The sequence below is a fragment of the Ursus maritimus genome, unplaced genomic scaffold, assembly GCF_017311325.1.
Source record: "Ursus maritimus isolate PB19 unplaced genomic scaffold, ASM1731132v1 scaffold_18, whole genome shotgun sequence".
Classification (NCBI taxonomy): domain Eukaryota; kingdom Metazoa; phylum Chordata; class Mammalia; order Carnivora; family Ursidae; genus Ursus; species Ursus maritimus.
The window spans coordinates 16,560,381-16,585,219 of NW_024424230.1; the positions used below are offsets into that span (position 1 = coordinate 16,560,381).

At 40.9% G+C, this 24,839-nt stretch overlaps 1 protein-coding gene and 1 non-coding gene across 5 annotated transcripts in view; one reads left to right on the top strand and one right to left on the bottom strand.

The window, feature by feature from the left end:
- Positions 1-24,839, bottom strand: part of MALT1 (MALT1 paracaspase) — a 94,558-nt gene that overhangs the window by 64,022 nt on the left and 5,697 nt on the right. For 2 of the 4 annotated variants that reach the window (XM_040632473.1, XM_040632472.1), the window contains one exon: positions 10,399-10,433. The exons of the other annotated variants lie outside the window; for them this stretch is intronic. The gene's annotated coding sequence lies outside the window, so the exon portion shown is untranslated. The remainder of the gene's footprint in view (positions 1-10,398; positions 10,434-24,839) is intronic. 4 annotated transcript variants of the gene reach the window in all.
- On the top strand, positions 124-227 carry LOC121103296. The gene has a single exon (XR_005835453.1). It is a non-coding gene; the product is annotated as a U6 spliceosomal RNA (small nuclear RNA).

Below are 24,839 nucleotides of genomic sequence, written 5' to 3' on the forward strand. Positions count from 1 at the left end.
ATTCTCTCCCTTTCCCTCTGCTCCCCCACCCCACACTTGTGCTCTCTCTCTTTCTAAAATAAATATATCTTTTAAAAAAAAGAGAATCATATGAGAGCCTAGCAGTTCATGAAAAAGTTAAATGTGCACTTTGACAGCACATATACTAAAATTGGGATGATACAAAGAAGATTAATATGCCCCCTGAGCAAGGATGACAGCGAATTTGTGAAGCATTTCATATATATCTTTTTTGTATCTGTAGGAGGTGATGGATGTTAACTAAACTGTTGTGATAATCACTTCATGATATATGTAAGTCACATCATTATGCTGTACATCAATTACATCTCAATGAAATGGGAAAACATTAGACATAGAATTACCATATGACCCAGCAATCCCACTGCTGGGTATATAGCTAAAAGAATTGAAAGCAGGCACTGAAACAGATCCTTGTACACCAATATTCATAGCCTCATTATTCACAGTAGCCAAAAGCTGGACAGCCCCAATGTCCACTAACAAATGAATGGATACACAAAATGTGGTATGTACACGCAATGCAGTGTTATTCAGCCTTAAAAAGGAAGGAAATGCTGACACACGTTTACAACATGCATGCACGTAGAAAGCATTACGCTAAGTGAAACCAGTCACAAAGGGACAAATACTGTATGATCCCAATTATATGAAGTACCTAAAAAAGACAAATTCCTAGAGGCAGAAGGTAGAATAGAGGTTACCACGGCTTGCAGGGGAGGAGGGAATGGGGAATTATTGTTTAATGGATGCACTTTTTGTTTGGCATAATGAAAAAGTTCTAGAAATGGATAGCACACAGCATTGTGAATGTACTTCACGCCACTGAATTAATGTGCTTAAAAATGGCAAAAATGGTAAATTTTATGTTATATATAGTTCACCACATACACATACACAAAGAATCACCCAAGAAACCTGAAAAACATACTGATACCTGGGCTGTAGTCCTCAGAAACTCTAATTTTAATTGGTCTCAGATGGGGCAATAATAGCTTTTAATGTATCCCTCAGAGTATTCTAATGTACAGTCAGGCTTAAGAAGGGATACTTAATCTCCAGGGCAGTGAGGCTCAGGCTTGACTCTACTTAGAACCATTTGGGGAGTTTTAAAATACACTGATATCTGATCTTACGTCCAGGATTCTTATTTAACTGGCTTGAGGATCCTGCCTGGTCACTGCGATTTTTTCTCAATTCCCCATCTGATTCTAATATGCAAACTAAGGCGAGGACCTTTGCTCTGGGGACACCCCAGGATCTCTGGCCTTTCATTCCACCTTTGGGGAACCAGTATTTCTCTATGTCAGTGATGAAATCAGGGGCAGAGTGCAGGGGGGATTTCTGATGAGAGTCGAAGGGCCAAAGGCCATTTGATTCCTTCTCTGGGAGAAGACCAGTAGAGGGCCCAGGAGAAAATCTATTAGGCTCACTCTTATAGAGAGAAAGTCTCTTTATTCTTCTTATGGGCGTCTGTCTCTTAACAGTTTCTAACACGGGCAGTGCTCCCCATCCTACTCCCCTGTCCCCCTTTGAGTTCCCCTTCCTCCCCAGGAGGGGCTCAGAGCTGACCTGCTCAACCGGGATCCTAAAGAGTCAGGTCTGATAAGAGTACCCCAATCGAGGGGCTATATTGCTGGTGCAGGAAAAACCGGCCGGCTTGTCTTAAAAGAACATTCAGATGGCAGACGTAGACCGCGCTCTGAGGGATCCTGACTTACCTTCAGCCAGTCTTTTGTCACTTTTATCTTCTGTGGTATTTGTATTTCTGTTCTTCTGTATAATTATTGGCGCATTCTGTTTATTAGGTCCCATTGTATCCTGCTATCTTGTTTGGGAATGCCTTACTCCAGTCCTAGGTCCTTGGAAACAAGGCCAACTAGACCAGGGGTAGGGTGGGGACTTAGTCGTGCAGCTGAAAGGCAGTGTGGGATCAGGGTGGCCCCTAAGATAGGAAGTAGGGAGAGAGCAGATGAGGCCAGTTCTGCTCTAGACTTTGAGGTAAAGTAGTGGTTCCCCATTAAGCTGTGTCCTTTCATCCTGGTAGAGACTCACCATAAGGATTTTGGCTGATCACTTACCCAGTAGTGGTTTAAGTGCCTTTAATGTCCCCTATATAACATTGCTCTCTTCCATATATATGGCCCTTGGAAACCAACCCAACACCGGAAAGGGGACTTGGGTTCCAGATCCTGGCTATCCCTTCAGACACAGCACCTGTGTTTTCTAGGAACCCGTGATCTTGTTGAGAAGATAAATTATATAAACAGGAAAATGTGGCAGAGCAATACGTTGAACCTTAGGACTTCTGTATTAATGTATCGAAGCTCATTAGTTTTCCAGAGACTTATCAAAGGCCTAGAGATGGGCCAGGAACAAAGAGAAATAAACTTCTAGGATTAGTAATGGTGGACCCAGAAAGTTAAAGGAATCTGAGCAACGAAGGCATGATTATTTCCTGGATAATAAGAGTATAGTTTATACGTTTTAAAAAATGTGGCAACTGTGACCATTCCCAGTTACTGACGTTAACCTTTGCATGTGAACACGCTCTGGTAGAAAGCTGGTTAAATACGTTTGTGCTGGCCCTACTCCATGCCTCCAAAGGTAACCTGTTCTGTTTTCTGGGGTGACAGATGGAGGACCTCAGCAGACTTTCACAAGGTGCTAGTGACTGACTCAAATCTCCTGATTGCTTAGGCTGTCCCTTCTGAGTCTGGGAATTCCTTGGTACCTTGAAGACACATTTGGTGGGTCAGATGAGGGGAGTGCACTAGACACTAAGTCCCCTTCAATCCTAAGGTTCTGAGTAGAAAGGCATTAGGTCCCAGAGGGAGGAAAGCGAGTGATCAAAGACCAGCCAAGGAGGGTAATTGCAGCTGCTCCAGGATTGAGTTAAGCAAATTATCATGTAAATACAATTTATTTGTGTGGGGCAGAGGGGCAATATTTAAATGACTGACAGTTCAAGTTGTACCATATTAGTTATTTGCTAAAATTAGATGCTGTGAACAAGCATGGCTATTTCAGGAGGATGGACACAGTATTAAATTAAAATGCAAGTAATATTTATTTGTTAGAGGAAAGGGGAGGAGAAGTACATGTTTAGTTGACCAATAGCTTAAATCATATTTAAGGCCTTTAAACATTAGTTATATGCTAAGCCTTATATGCTAATAATAATTTGTTCTGTAAAGCCGTTTCAGTGAAAACTTTTCTTTGAAACATTTTTGTAGGAGGCTAGTTGACATTATGAATAAAAGGGCATTTATTTAAAATAGTCTATAAGTTTTTCATAAGTGACAGTAATGAATTTTATTTAATGGGGCTTTGTTGTAACTGGATCAGAGCTTTTAAGCTCCTGGAAGTTTTTATGGTATTTTTTTTTCTTTTAAGATTTTACTTATTTGTCAGAGAGAGAAAGAGAGAGCACAGCAGGGGGAGCAGCAGGCAGAGGGAGAAGCAGGCTCCCTGCTGAGTAAGCAGCCTGATGCACGGCTGGATCCCAGGACTCTGGGATCTTGACCTGAGCTGAAGGCAGAGGCTTAATCCAGGCATCCCTATGGTATCTTAATATAGGTAGTCAATAATTCTTTCATGGTAATGAGAAAAGCTTGACACAAGTACACATGTAGTTACCTGTTTAATACAGTAAGCACGGGTTTCAGTCCCAAAGAGCATTTTGGCTGACCTAGCCCAAAACCTTCACTGTCAGATGAGAGCCCTGTGACCTAGAGAGGTTTTCTGCCACTTCTTGAACCTCTACATAGTAGTTCTCAAAATGTGGTCCTTGGACCCACAGCATCACCTTTTTAGAAATGTAAATTCTCAGGCCCCACCCCAAACCTACTAAATAGAAACTCTGGGAAGGGATCAACAATATGTAGCGTACCAGCCTTCCAGGTGATTCTGATCCACCTGAATGTTTAAGAACTACTCCCCCACACCTTGGCTTTAAAATATCTTGAGGCAGTAAGTTCCCTTAGATCACTCTCAGCCACATAGAGATTTACTTCCTGTTTTACATCTAAATTTATCTCCCTGAAGCTTTGAAGGGCATGTCACACAGTCTTCACAAGTGTAAAGACACTTCTCTTACGTTCTTTTGTGGGCAACAGTGCAGGATAGGTCTCAGCAGCAGGGGAACCAAGCCGAGAGGACAGATGAAGACAGAGCTGGCAGTGGGCCGAGAGTGGGGCAACAAGGGCTGATCTTCACCCCCTCCCCATTATCATCATTTGATAATGTGTAATCCAAGGTCCACTCCAAAGGAGCACGGCACAGTTTAGTTGGAGGTCTGGGTTTCTAAGACGAAGGACACGGAATCAAGGGAGTACAGATTGGGGGGAAAACTTAGGAGCTATATACTAGAGAAGATGGGAATCTAGAATATTGGCCAACATTGTCCCAGAAATCCTCTGATTACAAGCAAGATAGACTCAAGAAGGGTCCAGCTCTCTGGGAGTTGAGCACTGTTGACAAGCTAAAAAAAGACTCCAGATGGACTGACTGGGATTCGTGGTAGGATTCTGTAGCTCCCCACTCACTCCTGCTAACTGATTAGCAGAGAAATCCAGGGATTCAGGATGCCCGAGAAACTGAGGATTCAGAATGCCAAGGGCGCCCTGTGAGGCCGCTGTTTCCGAGGTCTTCACAATGCTGTTTGGAAGCACAATTCAGTGGGTGGTTACTGTTTTGTCTGCCTAGAGTAGAACTCCCATCTCAGAAATACTGCTTCTCAATGTGTGGTTCAGTGGGAGCCTCCAGTTTCTTACCAGTCTGTTTCTTTAACTCAGTGATTGGCTGGAAGTAGGCATGTTCTCCAAGCTGGGCCAGTCCTGGGAATTTTTGACCTTCAACCAGATGAAGAGGGTCTCAGGCTGTGTCAGGTGGCAAAACTGGGAGTTATAAATCTGAGCTGTTTGGTGGCCATGTCCCCGCGGGCTGTGTGGAAGAAGCCAGTGATGTGGCAGGAAAAAGTGACTGGTACACTGAGAAGGAGAAATGAGAAGTGGAGAAAGGATGGGTGGTGCTCCAGTCCCTGGTGGTGGTCATCCCTGAGCCTGGCTCATAGCTACCTGTTCTGCAGTTCAGTTGGCTGAGCCAACAAATTCCCCTTTTTGCAGTAGGGGAGGGGAAAAAAAAGTTTCTTCTACCCTCCTACGTTCAGTAATTGGGGCCTGCAAATTACACTGATAAAAGACAGATGAACAGCAGAAAAGGTTTATTTTGTATGCACAAGAGAACCATCATAGGAAGCTGCTGGCTTCTTAAATGGTTGGAGTTAAAGGATTATATACCTAATTTAGTAGAAGAAAGGGAGGGGGGAAGAAAAGTCTTTTTATGGGCAGAACAAATGGTTTTTTTTTTTTTACATCTCTTTTTTATTTACAGTAGAAACAATATGAAAATGGGAGAAAATGTTAGCATCAAAAATGTTGAGTAAGTCACTCTTAGAAAAGATTTGTAACTTTTAAAATAGGTTCCTTTAGGAAAGGCAAATGGGTTTTAGGAAAAAAGATGAGGGTAAGAAGGTTTGTGATAACGTTTGTCTATACAGGTACGAGAGGTCTTTCCATCTTCAGGGTCACAAAACTGCCCTGGAAAAGGGATTTGGGGTAGGTTTTATTCTTGTTCTCCCTTCTCAGAGTAGATCAACTCTGAATAGGAATGTATGGCAGCCTGATTTCCCAGAAATTGCTGCTTTAGTCAGATAAGGGAAGCTCCCAGAGCCGGACCCCCTCCCCCCATCTGCTGAGTCCCAAAGATGTCTTCAGCTTAAAATAATCATTACACCAAAGCGACGTATTTTGGTGGGGCATATTCTGATCCCCTTCATTGCCGAAGCCGATCTGTCTCCAGGTACTATGTCTCAATTCACAACATCTTTCTGTAGGTGATTTAACAAAACACCTTGTAAGGTTCTTAATTATTTTACTTTCAAAGATTTTATTTATTGATTTATTTGAGAGAGAGCGAGAGTGAGTGCATGTGCGTGCAGAGGGAGAAGGAGAGAAAGAGAATCCACCAGCAGACTCCCCTCCAAGCACGGAGCCAGACACGAGGCTTGATCCCAGGACCCTGAGATCATGACCCCAACCAAAACCAAGAGTTGGATGCTCAACCGACTGAGCCACCCAGGCGCCCCTATTTTACTTTATTTTCTAAGTGGATACATGATCGATTCATACTATTTTTAAAGTCATATTTTAAGAGCAGTTTTAGGTTTACAACAAAACTGAGATTTTACAAGAAAATACAGATTTCCTGCATACCCCGTGTCCCCACACATATATAGCTTTCCCCATTATCAGCATCACTCACCAGAATGATGCATTTGTTAGAATTGATGAATCTACTTGTCACATCATAAGCACCCGAAGTCCATAGTTTACCTTTAAATTTACTCTTGGTGCTATACATGCTATGGGTTTAGACAAATGTATAATGACATCTATCCATCATTATAATATGATACAGAGTATTTTCACTGCTCTTAAAAATCCTGCATGTTCCACCTATTCATCTCTGGCAACTGTGGATTTTTTTTTTCTGTCCCCGTAATTTTGCCTTTTCCGGAATGTCATATCATTGGAATCATACAGTATGTGGTGTTTTCATATTGGCTTCTTTCACTCAGTAATATACATTTAAGGTCCTTCCACGTCTTTCCATGGTTGATAGCTTGTTTCTTTTTTAGTGCTGAATAATAATCCATTGTCCGGATGTCCTACAGTGTATTTATCCACTTGCCTATGGAAGGACATCTTGCTTGTTTCCAAGTTTTGACAATGATAAATTAAGCTCCTGTAAACACCTGTGGGCAGGTTTTTGTGTGGACACAAGTTTTCAACTCCTTTGGGTATATGCCAAGCATCGTGATTGTGAGGTTGTATGGTTAAGGGTTTGTTTAGTTTTGTAAGAAACCACCAAACTCTTCCAAAGTGGCTGTACACTTTTGATTGCTATCAGCAATGACTGAGGATTCACTGACTACCACTGAGCCCACACTGGACCTTTACACATTCTTTAACCTTGTGAAAACTATGTGTTTAGAAAAACTTGCTTCTAGAAAATTTCTGCCAAAGAACTTTATCATTGTCAGTAACTCATATCCACTTATTTGCACAATATGAATGAATTATGCTTTTCTTTTTCTGGGCAGCATGTTACTGTTCACTCTATGGATTGCTTACAGCTCCATTTAGATGTTCCTACACCTTATGACAGATTCCACTAACAGTATCTCTGGAAGAAATAATTTGTGCGTGTGGAAGTAGTACTCAGCTCAATAGCCTCTAGCCTGAGGTCATTTTTGATGTTGCTGTTTTGTTTAAAGATCTTATTTATTTGAGAGAGAGAGAGAGAGAAAGCACACAAGCAGGGAGGAGTGGCAGAGGGAGAAGGAGACTCCCTGCTGAGCGGGGAGCCCGATGCGGGGCTGGACCCCAGGACCCAGAGATCATGACCTGAGCTGAAGGCAGATACTTAACCCACTCGACTGAGCCTGAGGTCATTTGTAACATCAGTTTGACCAACAGTAACTCAGCTTCATTCCCAACTGTCTTCAGAGCTCGTCAATAGATACTGCCTGATTCTGGTGACTTAATATTCAGGTGATTTGTCCAGTGAGTTTGAAGTATCTTCTGTGTAACTGAATGCTTTAGACCTATTTGCTTCAAAAGATATTTGGGGACAATTGTATCCCTAAAATATGGGGTAAAGAAAGACTAAGGCAAAGAAAGCTTTAATGCTCCAATCCCATCATTCCTGAGTGCACACTTGCATTGCGCTTGCCTAGTATCGAATGAAATAACGTGGACTCTTGAGATTTGGCTGCAAACTTTTGGTTTCACCCTGTTATGTTTCCTCCCTTTGTGGTTAGCTACTTGGGAGGGGATTTCCGGAGATGTGGGCTATATAGTTTGTTTCCCAAAATATTTTGCATTGTTTTGGGTGAGTGTATTGCCTACTCTGTCATACCTAGATCTCAGAGAGCTAATACAATTTATAGTCATAATCACACCAGTGTAGTGTGTCTCAGTGGTGACATGTTCTTTCATAAGAAAAGAAAACATTAGAAAAATGTTCTTTTTTAATTTGGTTAAATATACATAACATTTACCACTTTAACCATTTTTAAGTGTGCAATTCAGTGGCATCAAGTTCTCAGTGCTGTGCAAACCATAGCTACGATCTATCTATTCCCAGAACTTTTTCATCCTCCCAAACAGAAGCTCTCTGTTACACAGTAACTCCCTCTTTCTCCCTTTCCCTCTGGTCTCTGGCAACCTCTATTTGACTTCCTGTTTCTATGAATTTGCCTATTCTAGGTACCTGATATAAGTGGAATCATACAATATTTGTCCTTTTATTTTATAGCTTATTTCACTTTCTAGGTTCATCCGTGCTGTAGCGTGTTTCAGAATGTTACTCTTCCTGAAAGCTGAGTAATATTCCATTGTATGCATCTGATGATGGGCATTTGGGCTGTTTCTACCTTTGGATATTGTGAACAGTGCTGCTATGAGCATTATTGTGCAAGGAACTCATGGACTCCCCACTTCCAATTCTTTTGGGTATGTACCTAGGAGTAATTATGTTTAACTTTTTAAGGAAATGAAGAAAGGAAAACTTATGAACTTTTTTTTTCTTCACTAACCCCAAGTTGGATCTGCAGGTCCCAGATGTGATGTGACAGAATGTCTTAGACTACACTATTGCCACTTGGGTACACCCCACAGCATGTGAAATGCTTTCGAAGCTGGTCTGGTATTCCTGATACAGGGCATGGTGGGGGGGAGGCAATTCACTTTGGGGTGTCTTGTCTGAACCCATGATATTTCCTTACAGAAGAGCTCTATGTCTTTTCCTCAGAGGACCCTGATTTTCAGGGCAACTCCGAAACTAACCCTGCATCCTTGGATTGATCCAGATTGGGGCCTTTACAGAACTGGACTAAATCCCAGAGCTGCTCCAGGCAAGACCAGAAAACCAGTTCCCTCTTCTGAAACTGCCAAATCATATTCATCACCAAGTCCTGCCACTTTTTATTTCTCCTTGGCCCTTGATCCTCTTTCCTTTCTGTCTCTGCTGCCACCATCCTGGTCCAAAACCCTCATCTCTCTTGCGAACTCCCTAAAATGGCATCTTGCTGGTCTTCCCCCATGTATGCATCGTCACACTGCAGCCAGAATGATCTTTCTGAGGGTCAGATCTGATCATTTCCCCCAACAGGGTTTTGGTGGAGGGGACCAGATAGGATGATTATAAAGTTCATATGGAGCAGTAAATAGGTAACAACCAGGAAGTTTTTGAAAATCAAGAGTAATGGGAAACAAACTGAGGGCTTCAGACGGGAAGGGAGTGGGGGAATGGGATAGGCTGGTGATGGGTATTAAGGAGGGCACATATTGCATGGAGCACTGGGTGTTATACGCAAATAATGAATCATGGAACATTGCATCAAAAACTGGGGATGTACTGTATGGTGACTAATATAACAAAATAAAAGTTATTTTAAAAAAAAAAGAAGAAGAAACCAGCCTTTTCAAGTATCAGAATAGATTAAAGAACCCATAAATACTAAAATAGTTTTATGTCACACATGGGTAGGCAGAGCAATGGAACAGAATACAGGACCGTAAAAGAGACCCAAAATAGATGAGAACTTGAGTTACAATGAAGACGGCATTTTGAATCAGTGGGAAAAATTTGATTTTGACTAGTTGGATATTGAGACAAATGGGGAAAAAATTGTTCCCTTAACTCATGCATCACACTCAAGCAAGTTCCAACTGTATCAACATTTTATATAATATTTTTAAAAAATGAAACCCTAAAGATAGAAGAAGAGAATTCAGGAGGATGTCTTTATATTCAGAGCAGGAAGGGCTTTCTGAATATGAAAAATCTCAGATGACTTAAAAGAGAAGATTGGTGAATTTGTGTACATACAAATGAAGATTTTGTTTGTGGAGAAACAGCATACATAACACAAACATGCAAGTGACAAACTGGTAACTATATTAAGGACAAAGGGTATCATTCTTAACATAAAATACTCTTACAAGATAACTTAAAAAGATGAATTATCAACAGAAAGATGGGCAAAGAATATGAACAGGCAATTTGTAGACAAAAATCATTCAAATGGTTTTTGAATAAATGAAGATACTTTACCTCTTCTTAAATAACAGATACGCAATTAAGTAATAGAATAATGCTAATTCCACTGTTAAATTGGCAAATAAAAAATTCTGATACTAGATTATGCTTCAAATCTGATATCTCATATATTGTTGGGAAGAATGTAAATTTGTAAACTCTTTGAAGAACAATTTAATGATATATATCAAAATGAAAAAATGCACTTACCATTTGATCGAGCAATTCCATTTCTAGACATTTACCTGAAAAATATGAGACTCACTTACAGGGATGCCATGAGAATATTCTAGAACAAGTTATTTATTCTGGCAGGAGTGGGTACACAAAAGACTTTCAGGGAGGAGTCACCACTGGAAGAGTAAAACATCTGACACTTTCTTAGCTAAGATAAAAGACATTCTCCACCATCGGCCGACATCTGATGTACACATGTATGGATGGTTGAAGAGATCTGACTGCTTGCTGAGTTCTAAGGTTGGAGAGAATGATCCTCAAGATTCCTTCTGGGACCAACATTAATTTTTACATGAATTAGCCTCCAAAAATTACCTGTATTTCCTTTCCCATGAGTAACTTGCTCATCATCCCACACTTACATTTTCTGGTAAGCACAGATCATATCTGCTCCTGAGACCAGCTCCACAATTTGCAGGCCCACCATAAAATAAAAGCGCAGGGCCCCTTGTTCAGGAATAATTAAGAATTCCATGGTGGCAACAGCAGAATGTTAAACCAAACATGTGGCCAATGTGAGCAAGAGGCCTAGTGTGACCCCACAGGTCATAGGCCCACGAGGCCATCCTTGCTGCCGTCCTGCTAACTGTAGTCCAGCTCTACCAGACTCCTTTTGCAGTTCCTTTGAATAAGCCAAGCTTTTCCACACATCGCTTTGTACAAGCTGTTACTTCTATCAGAATGTTCTTCTGTAGACCCCTTATCATTCTCCCCAAAGTGCCTAGTCATCTTTCAGACCTCCCCTGAGATGTTACCGCCCTGAAGCATCCTTCACCCCATTCCCCCTTTCTTCCCTCTGCGAGTCCCTCCTGCATACTGTCTTGGCTCCCTAGGCCTGTATGAGGGCAGAGGTTCTGTCTTCTGCTTGTCTGTGTGCCCAGCTCCCCCTACACAGTGTCAATTACTAACAATTATCGGGCACTTACCATATAGCAAGTAATGTGTTAGGAACATTCCATAAGTAACTCATTGCCACATCAACCTAAGGATGAAGCTGTAATCATTCTCATTTACCAAAGGAGTTTCAGGGAGATAAAAATGTGTCCAGGGCCACCCAACTAGGGGCAGATATGCTAATGAAAGTGGGTTGAGTTTAATATTTTCGTGCATAATTAATTCTTACCAGTGATCTAAGCCGTAACAATAGATTATGAAGCCCACCCTTGAAATAGCTTTGTATAAGCAAACTTAAGGAGATAGAGACTGTCTAACCAGGTAACTGAGGGTCTCCCTTACTTCAGAAGTACAGGAGTACCTTGAACATTAAAGACGGTGTCTTCTTACTGCCCCTTCCCCCCTTAATGCTGATTTTCATCAACAACGGTGATGTCTCCAAGTGAACCCTTCGAGTTTCACGTCTTTTAGGTAAACATTTGCCTTCTTTGGGCATTCTCTTTAAAATGCAAATATTCTCCAAAGTTAAGGCATTACATTCCTAACTCTGTAATGGTATGAGTTTATCACAGACTTTTCTACTCTGGCCTAAAGTAGAACAGAGAAATATGGGGCTAAATCTAATTATACGATGTGGTGAAATGTGGTTGATTGTCCGTCAGTGTCTTCATGATTTTCATCATGTGGTTCACCGGCTACTTGCATGGGGTGCGTGGGAGGGGTTGTTGTTAAAAATGAAGATTTGTGTCCTTGAACTCAGACCCACTTAGTCCAAATCTCTGGGAATAGACCCTTAAATCCTGCATTTGAACAAGAGCCCCAGGAGATTCAGATGCACAATGAAGTTCAAAACTAACTGCTTTAAGGTCAATGTAAACTCCAGATAGAATGACAGGAAAATACCCTACACTGTAGGTTTTGTTCTCATCGCTCCTTCTATACTGGTATGAAGATTATGGGGAGGACTCCCCCAACACTGCATGGTAAGGGCAGAGGGAATATTGGAATGGGGGAGAAAATGGAATTGCAAGAAAAGATCTAGGGAATGACACTTCACAACTTTCAGTCCTTCCCAGGGCTGGAGCTGGGCCTCCTTAGGCTTCCCAGAATAACCGTAGTTGATTTTACCCGCCTTTCAGGAAGTTAGTCCTTCGAGAGAGCATGAGCAATACACCGCCGCGAAAAAACTCTAATACCTAAGACCCGTCCATTCATTTAGTCAACGACCACAGCTTGAGCCATTGCCTGCTAAGTACTGGAGCAGTAGGGTGAGCGGGTGTTTCTCATAAAGCTTATAGACCGGTTGGAGGGAGAGTTAACCCCCTGAGAAAACCAAGGGGTTGATACTAATCATTGTTTCCAACACTTGAGTGAAGTAAAGGAGTAAGTTGTTACGTCAATGATAAAAATGGAAAGCAATGTCGTTATAGTATTTCAGCTTTCCTGTGTGGGGGGAAAGTCAAAATGAGGAAATCCTCAGGGCTTTTAGGGTTTGAGACATTTTATTTGCAGTGAAAGGGGCTGGCCCGACGGTGGGTAATGGAGCAACGTGGCACAAGTAAGGATTACGTCAGCAGCAGTACAGATGGTTTGCTCATCATCAGGAATTCATTTATTTTAATGGTGCAGTTTTCAGAACATAGCAGACTTATTCTGTACTCCCCACCGCTCCGCTGTCTGAATCTGGGCTTGTCGGAATGAGTAATTTGGGTAAAAAGAGGAAGTTGGATTAGGTCATTGTGAAGGCCCTTGCAGTTATGTTCTAGAAAAGAGGGTTCCTCTGCTCCCGTTAGGCTGGAAATGGAATGGAGGAGGAAGAAGTGTCAAATGCGTCTCAGATGTAAGTCTAGACAGGTGTGTCTAGCACAACCACAACAGAGCCGGTTCCAGGCGGGGCATGGATCGCGCCCTCCTGGAACCACAAGGGGATGGATCCACGGCCTCAGGCCTCCAGGACTGCGTGAGTGCAGCTGCACAGACCAAGCGCTCAGGGGCGGCAACAGAATGGAGTTGGCTGAGCCTGCTTCACCCTCCTCCTCGGGGCCAGAGTGGATTTGCAGGGAGGAGGTAAGCACAGCCTTGCGCGGTCTTCCTGCCCAGTGTTTAAAAAAATCCCCACCCTCACCACTCTGAGTTTTAAGAATTCAAGGAACTCAAAGTGCCCTGTCTGTTCCGAGAAGGGAGGCACAGGAATGTTGGATCGGAGCTTGCCAGCAGGAGGGTGACCCTCGAGTTGAGCCTCGGAGGGCGTGGAAGGACTGGTCAGCAAAGACGCAATAAGAGAGGTTAACATGGGGTGTTCGGGTTGTGTGTGTGTTGGTGGGGGGACGAAGAGAAGGGCCTGGTGGGGACAGAGTGCCAAGAGGGGGAGCAGAAGCCAGTGAAAGCATTTGGACCTACTGGTCAAGATCTTACTGTCCTGGCAATGCGTGCTCACACAGTCCCCTTAATAAAATAAACTCTCTTTGAGAAGTCTCTGAGGTGCCAGTGACATGCGCCACTGACAGTCTGTGTCATTGATTAAGCTCTGATGGTTACCCATCGACTGGGGTAAGGGTATGGCTGAAACGGGTAAGAAAGCTGAGGAACCAGGCAGGATGGATGTTTGAATACAGGGTGCTTGTACCCTCCCCACAGAAGAGCAGAGTCATCCAGAAACAAGACCCCCACGGGCTGGCTCTCATCACAGGACAATAGAGGACTTGGGAATGTCCACCTGAGAGGTTTAGCTTTATTCCATTAACCATGGGGAGTCACTGAAGATTTATCGGCAAGGGAGAAATATGAAAAACAACAGTGTTTCTAGAAGACTGGTCTGAAGGCTGTCGGCTGGTAGCCTCAGCCGATGTTGGCTGTGGTGTTGGGAAGTGGTGGCGACAGTGACAGACCTGGAAAGAGGAGGCTGGTGGGCTACTGCTGTGGTCCCATCACTTCAGGATGGGGGGAATTGGACAGCAAAAGATGGACTCGAATGAACCCTCATCGAGTAAATGCATATGGAGAAGTGCCCGTGTAACACAAATGTTAACTGGCTGTTATGGTGTTACTAGCATATGCAGCCACAATTTGCAGGTCAGAGAGGACAGTTTTTCACCCTGCAGGAAGGTTCTCTTTGTGTCCTTGGGAAGACCCATTTGGACACCTCACGAGAAAAGTATCTGTGAAATAGAAAGAAGAGCCATGTTTTCAAGGCTGTAGTCACAAGCCCTCTGATGGGGGCAGCAAAGACGGGAGTCTGCCGGGCTGGTAAAACTAAGCTCAGAACTGAGCCACTCGAATCTTCTACACACAGGCAGGGATAGAACTGCATGAAGCTTGGACAGGACTCTGGAGTTCAAGAAAGGGAGAGAAGACAACAGGGGTAGACCGCTTCAGAAAGCTGTGATTTGGAGGGAACCTCTTTTGTGAAATTTTGCTCTAGGTAAGGATCTTGCATGTTTCCTGCCCATTTATCAGTTAGGTAGAATTGACTACTCCCTTAATTGACCATGCAACTATAAAAGTAAGTGGTAGGAATAGGAAACATAATAGTTCGCCAAAACCCTGATTTAAGATTATGTAAGTTTTACTGTGCTTTTAAAAATACTGTTACTAATGCAGAATCTTGGGCATCCAGATCTGCAAAGCTACCTCCCTGAAGGTAACATGAGGTAAAGGAGCACAAGGAGCTCTTTCTCCTGGCCTTTGCAGAGTCCCTTTAGAGCACACCATTTCCCCTGCTACCTTTACGTTTGTTGGAGGACAGGCTCATGTGCTGCCCTGTTGCATAAGAGAGTGGCATAATGACACTGTCAAACGAGCAAGTGTCACACCAGGTGGCTGGTGATAATTCTTGTCTTAGACTTTTGGCTCTCTGGGTATCTGTCATGAGGACTATCATGTTCAGGAGAATTTATTCACTAGGTATCTGTTTCTTGGGCTTATAGCAATTGAGATCCGAAGTAATCATTCAAAGTCACAGGTTTATCCAGTAGGTCCTATGCTTTTTGACATGACTCAAGAATAAAGGTCAGGTCAAAGGCAGCCAAACTGGAAAGGAGGAAGGAAAATTACCTCTGTTTGCAGATAATGTGATCTTATACTTCAAAAACAAAACAAAACAAAAACAAAAACAACCCCCCCACAGCTGTTAGAATAAACAAATTCAATAAAGTTGCAGGATACAAAATCAACATATAAAGATCAGTTGAATGTCTATACACCAATAATGAACTATCTGAAATGGAAGTTAAGAAACAACTCCATTTACAAGAGCACCAAACAAAATAAAATACTTAATGAGTAAATTTAATCAAGAAGATGAAAGACTTGTACACTGAAAACTATAAAACAATGATGAAAGCAATTAAAGCAGACACAAATAAATGGAAAGACATCTTGTGTTCACAGATTAGAAAAACTAATATTGTTAAAATGTCCACACTACCCAAAGTGATCTACAGATTCAATGCAATCTTTTTTTTTTTTTTAAGCTTTTCTTTTTAAGTTATCTCTACACCCAATGTGGGGCTCGAACTCATGACCGCAAGATCAAGAGTCACATGCTCTTCTGACTGAGCCAGCCAGACATCCCTCAATGCAGTCTTTATAAAAATCCCAAGGACATTTTTTTTAAAGAAACAGAAAAAACAATCCTAAAATTCATATGGAACCACAAAAGACCCTGAATAGCCAAAGCAATTTTGAGAAAGAACAAAAAAGCTGGAGGCATCACATGTCTTGATTTAACTCTATTACAAAGCTATAGTAATCAAAAGAGTATGATATTGGCACAAAAACAGACACACGGACCAATGGAACAGAATAGAAAGCCCAGAAAGAAACTCATGCATGTACCATCAACTAATCTTTGACCAGGACACTCAGAACACACAATGAGGGAAGGACAGTGTTGGGAAAACTGGATCTCCACATGCAAAAGAATGAAACTGGACCCTTATCTGTCACTATACAAAAAAAGTAACTTGAAATGGATTAAAGATTTGAATGTAAGATCTGAAACCATAAAATTCCTAGAAGAAAACATAGGGTAAAGACTTCTTGACATTGATCTGGGCAATGCTTTTTTGGATACGACACCAAAAGCACAGGCAACAAAAGCAAAAATACACTAGAAAGACTACATCAAACTAAAAAGCTCTGTACAGCCAGGGAAACAATCAACAGAGTGAAAGGGCAACCTACAGAATAGGAGAAAATATTTGCAAACCGTATATAAATTATACCTCAATAAAGCTGGGAAAAATTGAAAAATAATAAAGTACAAATAAAAATTGTTTTAGAAGGATAGGCAAGGGATCCATTAACTGTTTCAGTCTATTTTTAAGCAGCTTTACTGAAGTATAATTTACATAAAATTCTTTCACTGTTAGTGTACAATTCAATACTTTTTAGTATATCTAAAGTTGTGTAACCATTACCACCATCCAGTTCTAGAGCATTTCCATCATTCCAAAAAGTTCCCTCATATCCATGTTTTAAAAAGGTTTGTTTATTTGAGAGAGAGAGAGTGCGGGCGAGTGAGCACGTATGCATGAGTAGGGGAGGAGCAGAGGGAGAGGAAGAGAATCCCAAGCAGAGTCTTTGCTGAGTGTGAAGCCCATGTGGGGCTTGATCCCAGGACGCTGAGATCATGACCTGAGTCGAAACCAAAAGCTGGACATTTAACTGACTGATACACCCAGGCACCCCCTTGCATGGCCTTTTGCAGCTAAACCCCCACCCACCTCTAGACTTAGAAAACCACAGATACGTTTTCTGTGTCTATAAATTTGCCTTTTTTTGGACATTTCATATAAAAGGAATAATTCAAAAGTAGTCCTTTGTGTTTAGCTTCTTTTACTTAGCACAATATGAGTTTCTTCTAAGTTATAGCATCTATCAGTTTGTCCTTTCTTCTTTGTTGTTGAATAGTATTCTGTTGTATGTATGGACGTACTTTTTATCCATTCACTGGTTGACAGGGACTTGGATTGTTTCTAGTTTTTGGAATACAGGATTTTGTCGGGACATGTGTTTTCATTTCTCATAGGTAGATTCCCAGGTGTGGAATTACTGGGTTATATGATAAGGACGTATTTAATGTTCTAAGAAATTGCCAAACTGTTTTCTCAACTGGCTGTGCCATTTTATATTCCCATCAGCATTGTAAGAGGGTTCCAATATTTTCACATCCTCATGGACGCTTGTATTGTCTGTCTCTTTTGTTATAGCCATCATACTGGGTGCCTAGTCGTATCTCCCTGTGGTCTTTGTGTTTCTCTAACGACTAATGATGTTGAGCATCCTTGCATATGCTTATTAGCCATCTGTATATTTTCTTTGGTGAAAAGTCTATTCAAGTCTTTTGCCTATTTAATTGGATTATTTGTCAGTTTATTGTTGAATGTGTGTGTGTGTGTGTGTGTGTATGCAAATACACATACACACATATATATATTCCGGATATGAGTCCCTTATGAGATATATGATTTTCAAATATTTTCTTCCAATATATGGTGTGTAATGATGTCGTTTGAAGTAAAAGAGTTTTTAATGTTGATGAAATTCAATTTTCTAATTTTTACTTTTATGGATCATGCTTAATGGAAAGGACAAGTGATATAAGAACTCTTTACATAACCCAACGTCACAATTTTCTCCTGTGTTTTCCTCTAGAAGTTTATGATTGTTGCATTTACTTACATGAAGGTCTGTGATCCTTTTTTTTTTTTTTAAGAGAGAGAGAGAAAGAGCACGAGTGGGGGTGGGAGAAGTGAGAGGGGGAGAGAAAGAATCCCAATCAGGCTCCACTCCCAGGGCAGAGCCCGATGAGGACTCAATCCCATGACCTCAAGATCATGACCCCAAGCCAAAATCTAGAGTCAGATGCTCAGCCGATTGAGCTACCCAGGTGCCCCCTGTGATCCATTTTGAGTTAATTTTTTTAAAAGATTTTATTTATTCATTTGACAGAGAGAGAGAGAGCCAGTGAGAGAGGGAACACAAGCAGGGGGGTGGGAGAGAAAGAAGCAGGCTCCCAGCGGAAGAGCCCGACATGGGGCTCAATCCCAGAACTCCAGGATCACGCCCTGAGCCAAAGGCAGACGCTTAACGACTGAGCCACCCAGGCGCCCCATTTTGAGTTAATTTTTGTGTGTGGTATGAGGTTAAGTTGCAAAGTTCAGGATTTTTTGCATATGGATATCCAGTCATCCCAGCACCATTTATTGAAAAGACTATTCTTTCCTTTGTTGAATTAGCTTGGTACCTTTGCTAAAAATCAGTTAACATAAATGTAAGGGTTTACTTCTGGATTCTCGATTCTGATAGATCTATACAGACTATCCCTCTATATGATAGTGTGGCAGTACTGCACTGTTTTGATTACTGTGACTTCTTAGTAAGTTCTAAAATCAGAGAGTATAAGTCTTCCAACTTTGTTGATTTTTGTCAAAATTATTTTGGCCATATAAATTCCATTGCATTTTCATATAAATTTTAGGATCAGTTTATCAATTTCTACAAAAATCCTTCTGGGATTTTGATGGGGACTGTGCTGTATATAGATCAATTTGGGGAGAATTGTAACCTTGACAATACTGAGGCTCCCAGTCCATAAATGTGGAATGTCTCTCCACTTATTTAATATTTCTTACTTTCTCTTTTCAGTGTTTTATAGTTTTCAGTATACATGTCTTCTTTTTATTTCTAAGTATTTTTTAAATTTATATTCAGTTTAGTTAACATATAGTGTATTAATAGTGTCAGGGGTAGAATTTAGTGATTCATCAATTGCATATAACACCCAGTGCTCATTACATCAATCAATGTGCCCTCCTTAACTGCCCATCACCCAGGTACCCCATCCCCCATCCACCTCCCCTCCAGCAACCCTCAGTTTGTTTAGAATTAAAAGTTATTGATACTATTGTGAATGGAATTATTTTCTTAATTTTATTTTTGAATTGTTTGTATATAGAAATAGAATTGATTTTTGTATATTGACTTACATCTTATGACTTTGCTATCCTTGTTTATTAGTTGTGGTTTTTCTGCTGAATCCTTGGGATTTACTACATACAGGATCTTGTCATCTGTGAAAGAAGACAGTTTTACTTTTTTTTCCAATATGGATGCTTTAATGTTTTTTCTTTATTACCCTGCCTAGAACCTCCTGTACACTGTTGAATAGATGTAGCAAGAGTCATGTCTTGATTACCCCCTGACATTAGGGAAATCATCATCATCATCATCATCATCATCATCATCATAGCAATTCTGTCACCATTAAGTAAAATTTTAACTGTGGGTTTTTGTTTTATTTTGTAGATGCCCTTTATTCCTAGTTTCTGGGAGTTTTTATCGTGAAGGGATGTTGTATTTTACCAAATGTTTTTTCTGCCTCTGTTGAGATGATCATGTAGTTTTGTCTTTTACACTATAACAGTGTACTACATTGATTGGCTTTCAGGCGTTAAACTATCCTTGCATTAGTAGGATAAATCCTAGTCGGTCATGGTATATAGTCCTTTTCATATGTTGCTCATTTCAGTTGGTAATATTTTGTTAAGGATTTTTGCAGTTATGTTTTTGAAAGGCATTGGTCTTTGGTTTTATTTTCTTGTGATATCTTTGGTTTTGGTGTCAGGGTAATACTGAGTTTCTACTGATTACTTTTTTTCCTGTGTAAGACTACACTGTCCTATTTCTTTACATGTCTCCTAATTTTTTGTGGAAAACTTGAAAATTTAGATAATATATTGTGGTAACTGAATTCTTTTGTGTGTGTGTGTGTGTGTGTGTGTGTGTGTATGGTAACTGAATTCTAATCATTCCCCCCTCCACACGCACACAGAAGTTGTTGCTGTTGTTTGGTTATTTGTTAGTTTAGTAGCTTACCTGAGATAAATCTATGAAATCTGTCTACCCTAAAGTGTGGACACAGATATTTCTATTCAGTTTTCTTTAATTTTCTCTTGCTCTCTTTTCCTTCCTTCCTTTTTTTTTTTTATAGTGAGAGAGTGAGCATGTGGGAGCCATGAGTGTGGGGGGGCAGAGGGAGAGGGAAAGAATCTTACGCAGGCTCCACACCTAGCATGGATCCCAGTGTGGGGCTCAATCTCATGGCCCTGAGATTATGACTTGAGCCGAAATCAAGAGTAAGACACTTAACTGACTGAGCCACCCAGGTGCCCCTCTTTACATTTTTTTAAAGCTTGGCTTCCTAGCGGTCACTCCTGTGTCTGTATAGCCTCATGTCAGCTAATGATTGGACAGAGGCTGCGCTCAAATAGCTTGAGCCAGTAAACCTTCCATCCTCTGCCAATGTATGTGTGTGTGTAGGGGAACACATTCAAGTTTTAGCCATGTTTGAATCTGCCCCGATGCTTACTTTCTGCTGGGTCCTTTCATGTCTCCTCTGTGCATGCTGGGAATGTGTGGATGGATAGCTGGGTCGTCCCTGGTCTCCACTGCACATGCCTGCAGCCTCACCCAGACAGATGCTTGCCACAACCCCAATCCCATTCTCAGGCTAGTAGAGCTGTTGGCCTTTTCCACTCATCTGCTACCAAGAGTTACTTCCATTGCTAACACGGCTGGGTATGGGTATTTTCCACTGCTCCAAATCCAGTGAGTCCTCTTTGACCATGGCAGAGAAAATGCTCATGCTCCCAGCCTGCCCTAGCAGAACCTTCATGACCTCGGAGCTGGGTGGGGGAATGGGAGCAAGTCCAGGCAAGAATGCCATAGAGACTCATTGTTAGTGTCCCAGATTGAGAACTTTTTCAATCATAAGTGCTTCTCAAAGTTTTGCGTGCCTTTGGTTGATATCTAGAGCACTAAAATGGCTGCTTGTCTGTATTATCCATATTTATTTATTTTTTGCATAATCCATCTTTATAGTTGCTTTCGAGGGAGAAGATTTTCCAGCCTCTTTATTCAGTCACAGTTAAAAGTCTTAACTCCCATTTCATTATAGATATATGTGTGTGTGTATATATATATACATATATATATATATATTTTTTAAAGATTTTATTTATTTATTTGACAGAAATAGAGACAGCCAGCGAGAGAGGGAACACAAGCAGGGGGAGTGGGAGAGGAAGAAGCAGGCTCATAGAGGAGGAGCCTGATGTGGGGCTCAATCCCGGAACGCCGGGATCACGCCCTGAGCCGAAGGCAGACGCTTTAACCACTGTGCCACCCAGGCGCCCCATACATATATATATTTTTTTAATGGGGGAAAATCTAGTTTTCAAATCGAAATTCTATCTGTATCAGTCTCTTAGTTGCAAAGGGTGGAAGCCCATACAGCAGTAAGGAACCCGAGAGTCTTAGATATCTGGGTTGAGGAAAAAGACACAAACTGATCCAGGACATTAGCACAGATGAAATAACATGAAAAAGGGGGACAGGCTTGATTCAGACCCAACTTTACTCTCTGCTCTGCCTGTAGCAGCATGGATACTGGGTAAGTGTGTGGAGGGATGGAGGCTTTAGAAGCCCAGGAAGAAACCATAGGAAATAGATAGTTTTCTTTTTTGTTGTCATTAAAAAAATAACAAAATTTGCCTTTTCGAAGTGTGCAGCTCAGCAGTGTTAAGTATATTCACATTGTTGTGCAAGAGAACTGCAGAACTTTTTCATCTTGCAAGACTGAAACTCAGAACTCATTAAACAATAATTCCTCCTTCCTTCCTCACCCCGAGATCATTTTTAGTGAATAAGAACTCCTAACTTCTGTATATCATAACTTCACAAACAAAAGGGCACGCCATAAATTGGAAGATTGGGTCCATTTGCAGCAAATTACGTATGAAATGCTTTTATATGTGCCAAAGGAAAATACTCAAAGTTGACCAAAAAAATTAAAGAGACAATCCGTAAAAGGGCCAATGAACTCATGAAACAATATTAAGCCTTATTAGTAATCTAAGAAATGTACATTAAAATGCCAGTTTTGCTTCTTAGATTAGCCAGACATTTTCAGTGATGTGCTTAGTGCCAGGCATTGCCCTCTCAGTGAAATGGGCGGGCTCAGACCTGCTGGTGGAAATGTAATACAATATAACCGCTAGCGTTTTATTTGGCGATATGTTTCAAAACCTGAAAATGTTCATACTTTTCACCCACTAATGTCGCTTTCTGACTGTATAAGCATCCAGAAAGGGAAAATAAAAGAGATCCAAGGAAATGTGTCAAAATGGTGGCTATCTCTGGGTAGTGGGGTATGTAATTTTCAGTAAAGAGTTTATATTGTTCTTATAATCAGAAGTAAAGCCTTAAAAAGAAAAAAATTTATAAAATAGTATAAACAGCATACACAAATATTTTTTAGAATTTAAATTTCCATGCATTGTTCAACCAGTTAATTTTACTTAGTAATTGTGATATTGGGCTTAGGGCTTAGCATACAAATTTATGAAAATTGTAATTTTTCTCCTGTTCCGAGAGTTATAATGCTTTTCTTTTTTATTGTCTGTTTTTAAAATGAAACTAAAACTGTGCCAAAATTTTATCTTGGAAGTTGAAGTCTGGATATTTAGACTTTCATATTTAATTAAATTGAATTTAATTAAATTGAATTTTACCCTAGTTTTGATACTTGTGGTTTTGTAAAGCTGAAATAGGGTACTTTGGGAACATGATGGATTAAATACTTCTGTAAGGTGTTCTGTGAACCTATTCCTATTTATTATTTTGAGACTTGGGGAGAAAGTGAAATCTAACTTCCAAACAACATTCATATATTTGAAAAAGCCCCTCTTGGATATATGAATTCTGAGAAAATTGCATTTTAAAAATTATTTTGCAAATATTTTTTATAAAGATTTTATCTTTAAGTAATCTCTACACCCAGCAAGGGGCTTGAACTCAAAACCCCGAGATCAAGAGTCACACGCTCCACTGAGTGGGCCAGCCAGGCGCCCCTTTTGCAAATATTTTTTAAACTTCATATTCTCATGAAGAATTTTATCTGCTACCTGGTATGAAAAACATCGTGAGAGAACACAGTCCTATTTACATTGATATTTCCGTTGCCACTGTACTTAAGGGATCAAAATGCCTGTTGGGTTGACCTGCCTGATTGGCAATACGGGGAACTGAATGAAGGTTGCAAGAGTTGGATTCGGGTCGTGTCCACCGGGCAAGATGCCACACACAGTGCAGAAACCCCCGGGCCCTGGGTAGGGATGGACTGCTGAGAGAGGGAACCCAAGCTGATGTTCTCAGTAGTGGGGGACTCTCCCCAAACATTGACTGTGCCCTGAAGCTGGAGTGGCTGTCTCAGCTCCAGCTTGGCCCAAGGACCCTGGCAGAAAATCTGATCTGACCTGACATGTGATTGGTACCAAGCCTCCGCCAAGAATGTGCTCTGCTGGAAAGGGCATTCATCACTCGTACCATTAGACACGAACATTTGAGGGCCTTCTCTGCCAGGAGGGATAAAATGAGCAGATAAACTCCTCACATACCAATTCAAGCCCAATTTATGGGAGTGAAAAGCAGCTTGAGAACCTAATGAATTGGCTTTAAAGATTCAGATTAGTTGGGAACTGACTAGATCTGGTCCCCAGCAAGCCTAGAGTAGCCAAGGAATTGTGAGGCACCCATTCATTTGAGAAACCAAGAAAATAACAAAGCCCCAAAGGCCTTTGAGAGAAGCAATTAAAAGACATCTGATAAAAAATACATTTCCAGCTCTGCTCTGTGAATGGACAATCCCCTTACGAAGGGAGGGTTTTGTTTTTCCTCCTCTAGCTTCAGAAAAACAGATAACTTACACATATTTTCTTATATGCCATACTACCTTACCTGGAATGATGCTACACATATTTAGGTCTTCATTTTTAATCACAAACTCAGGTATTTTTTGATGCTACTGAAGGGGCACACATATATGCCCTCCTTTTTCTCTTCAACACCTTAAACCTTCCATCCCCTCCTCTGAATAATCACAGAAAATTCAGAACAGTGTCCTGGCCTCATTGAGTTTAATCCCAAGGCCTGTTTCTGATTGTCTTTTATTCCTGCTCCCCAAACCCTAGATTAAAACAGAAATTCTATGGCTGCAGGTTAATGAGATGAATAAAACATATAGGCAAATCTAATATATATATATATAATATAATATAATATTATATTATATTATATATATATACCGTATGACATGAGGACCTTGATCCCCCTATTTATTTAATCCTCTGCTCCTTAAATTTATTTTACTAGGCGCTGAGGGAGTCCATCTTTCAGACTGTTTGCTGGGAATAAAAGCAAGTTTCATAATGAGCGTCAACTTTTTCATTTAAGAACTCCCAGGCAACAATTCTTTCGCGACCATATCCGTCTGTCTACTGCACTGGGATATTGATACCCTTTTGTCTTTATCCTATCCTGCTGCTGTGTGATAACTTTTATTTATTTTTTATCATCACACCTTCCTCTTATCTGCTCTCTTAACTAATGTTCTCTCCTTTTACTTGGAAAGAGCCTCTATGAAGAGCATCCAGCTTTAAATAAAACCAGCTGATGCC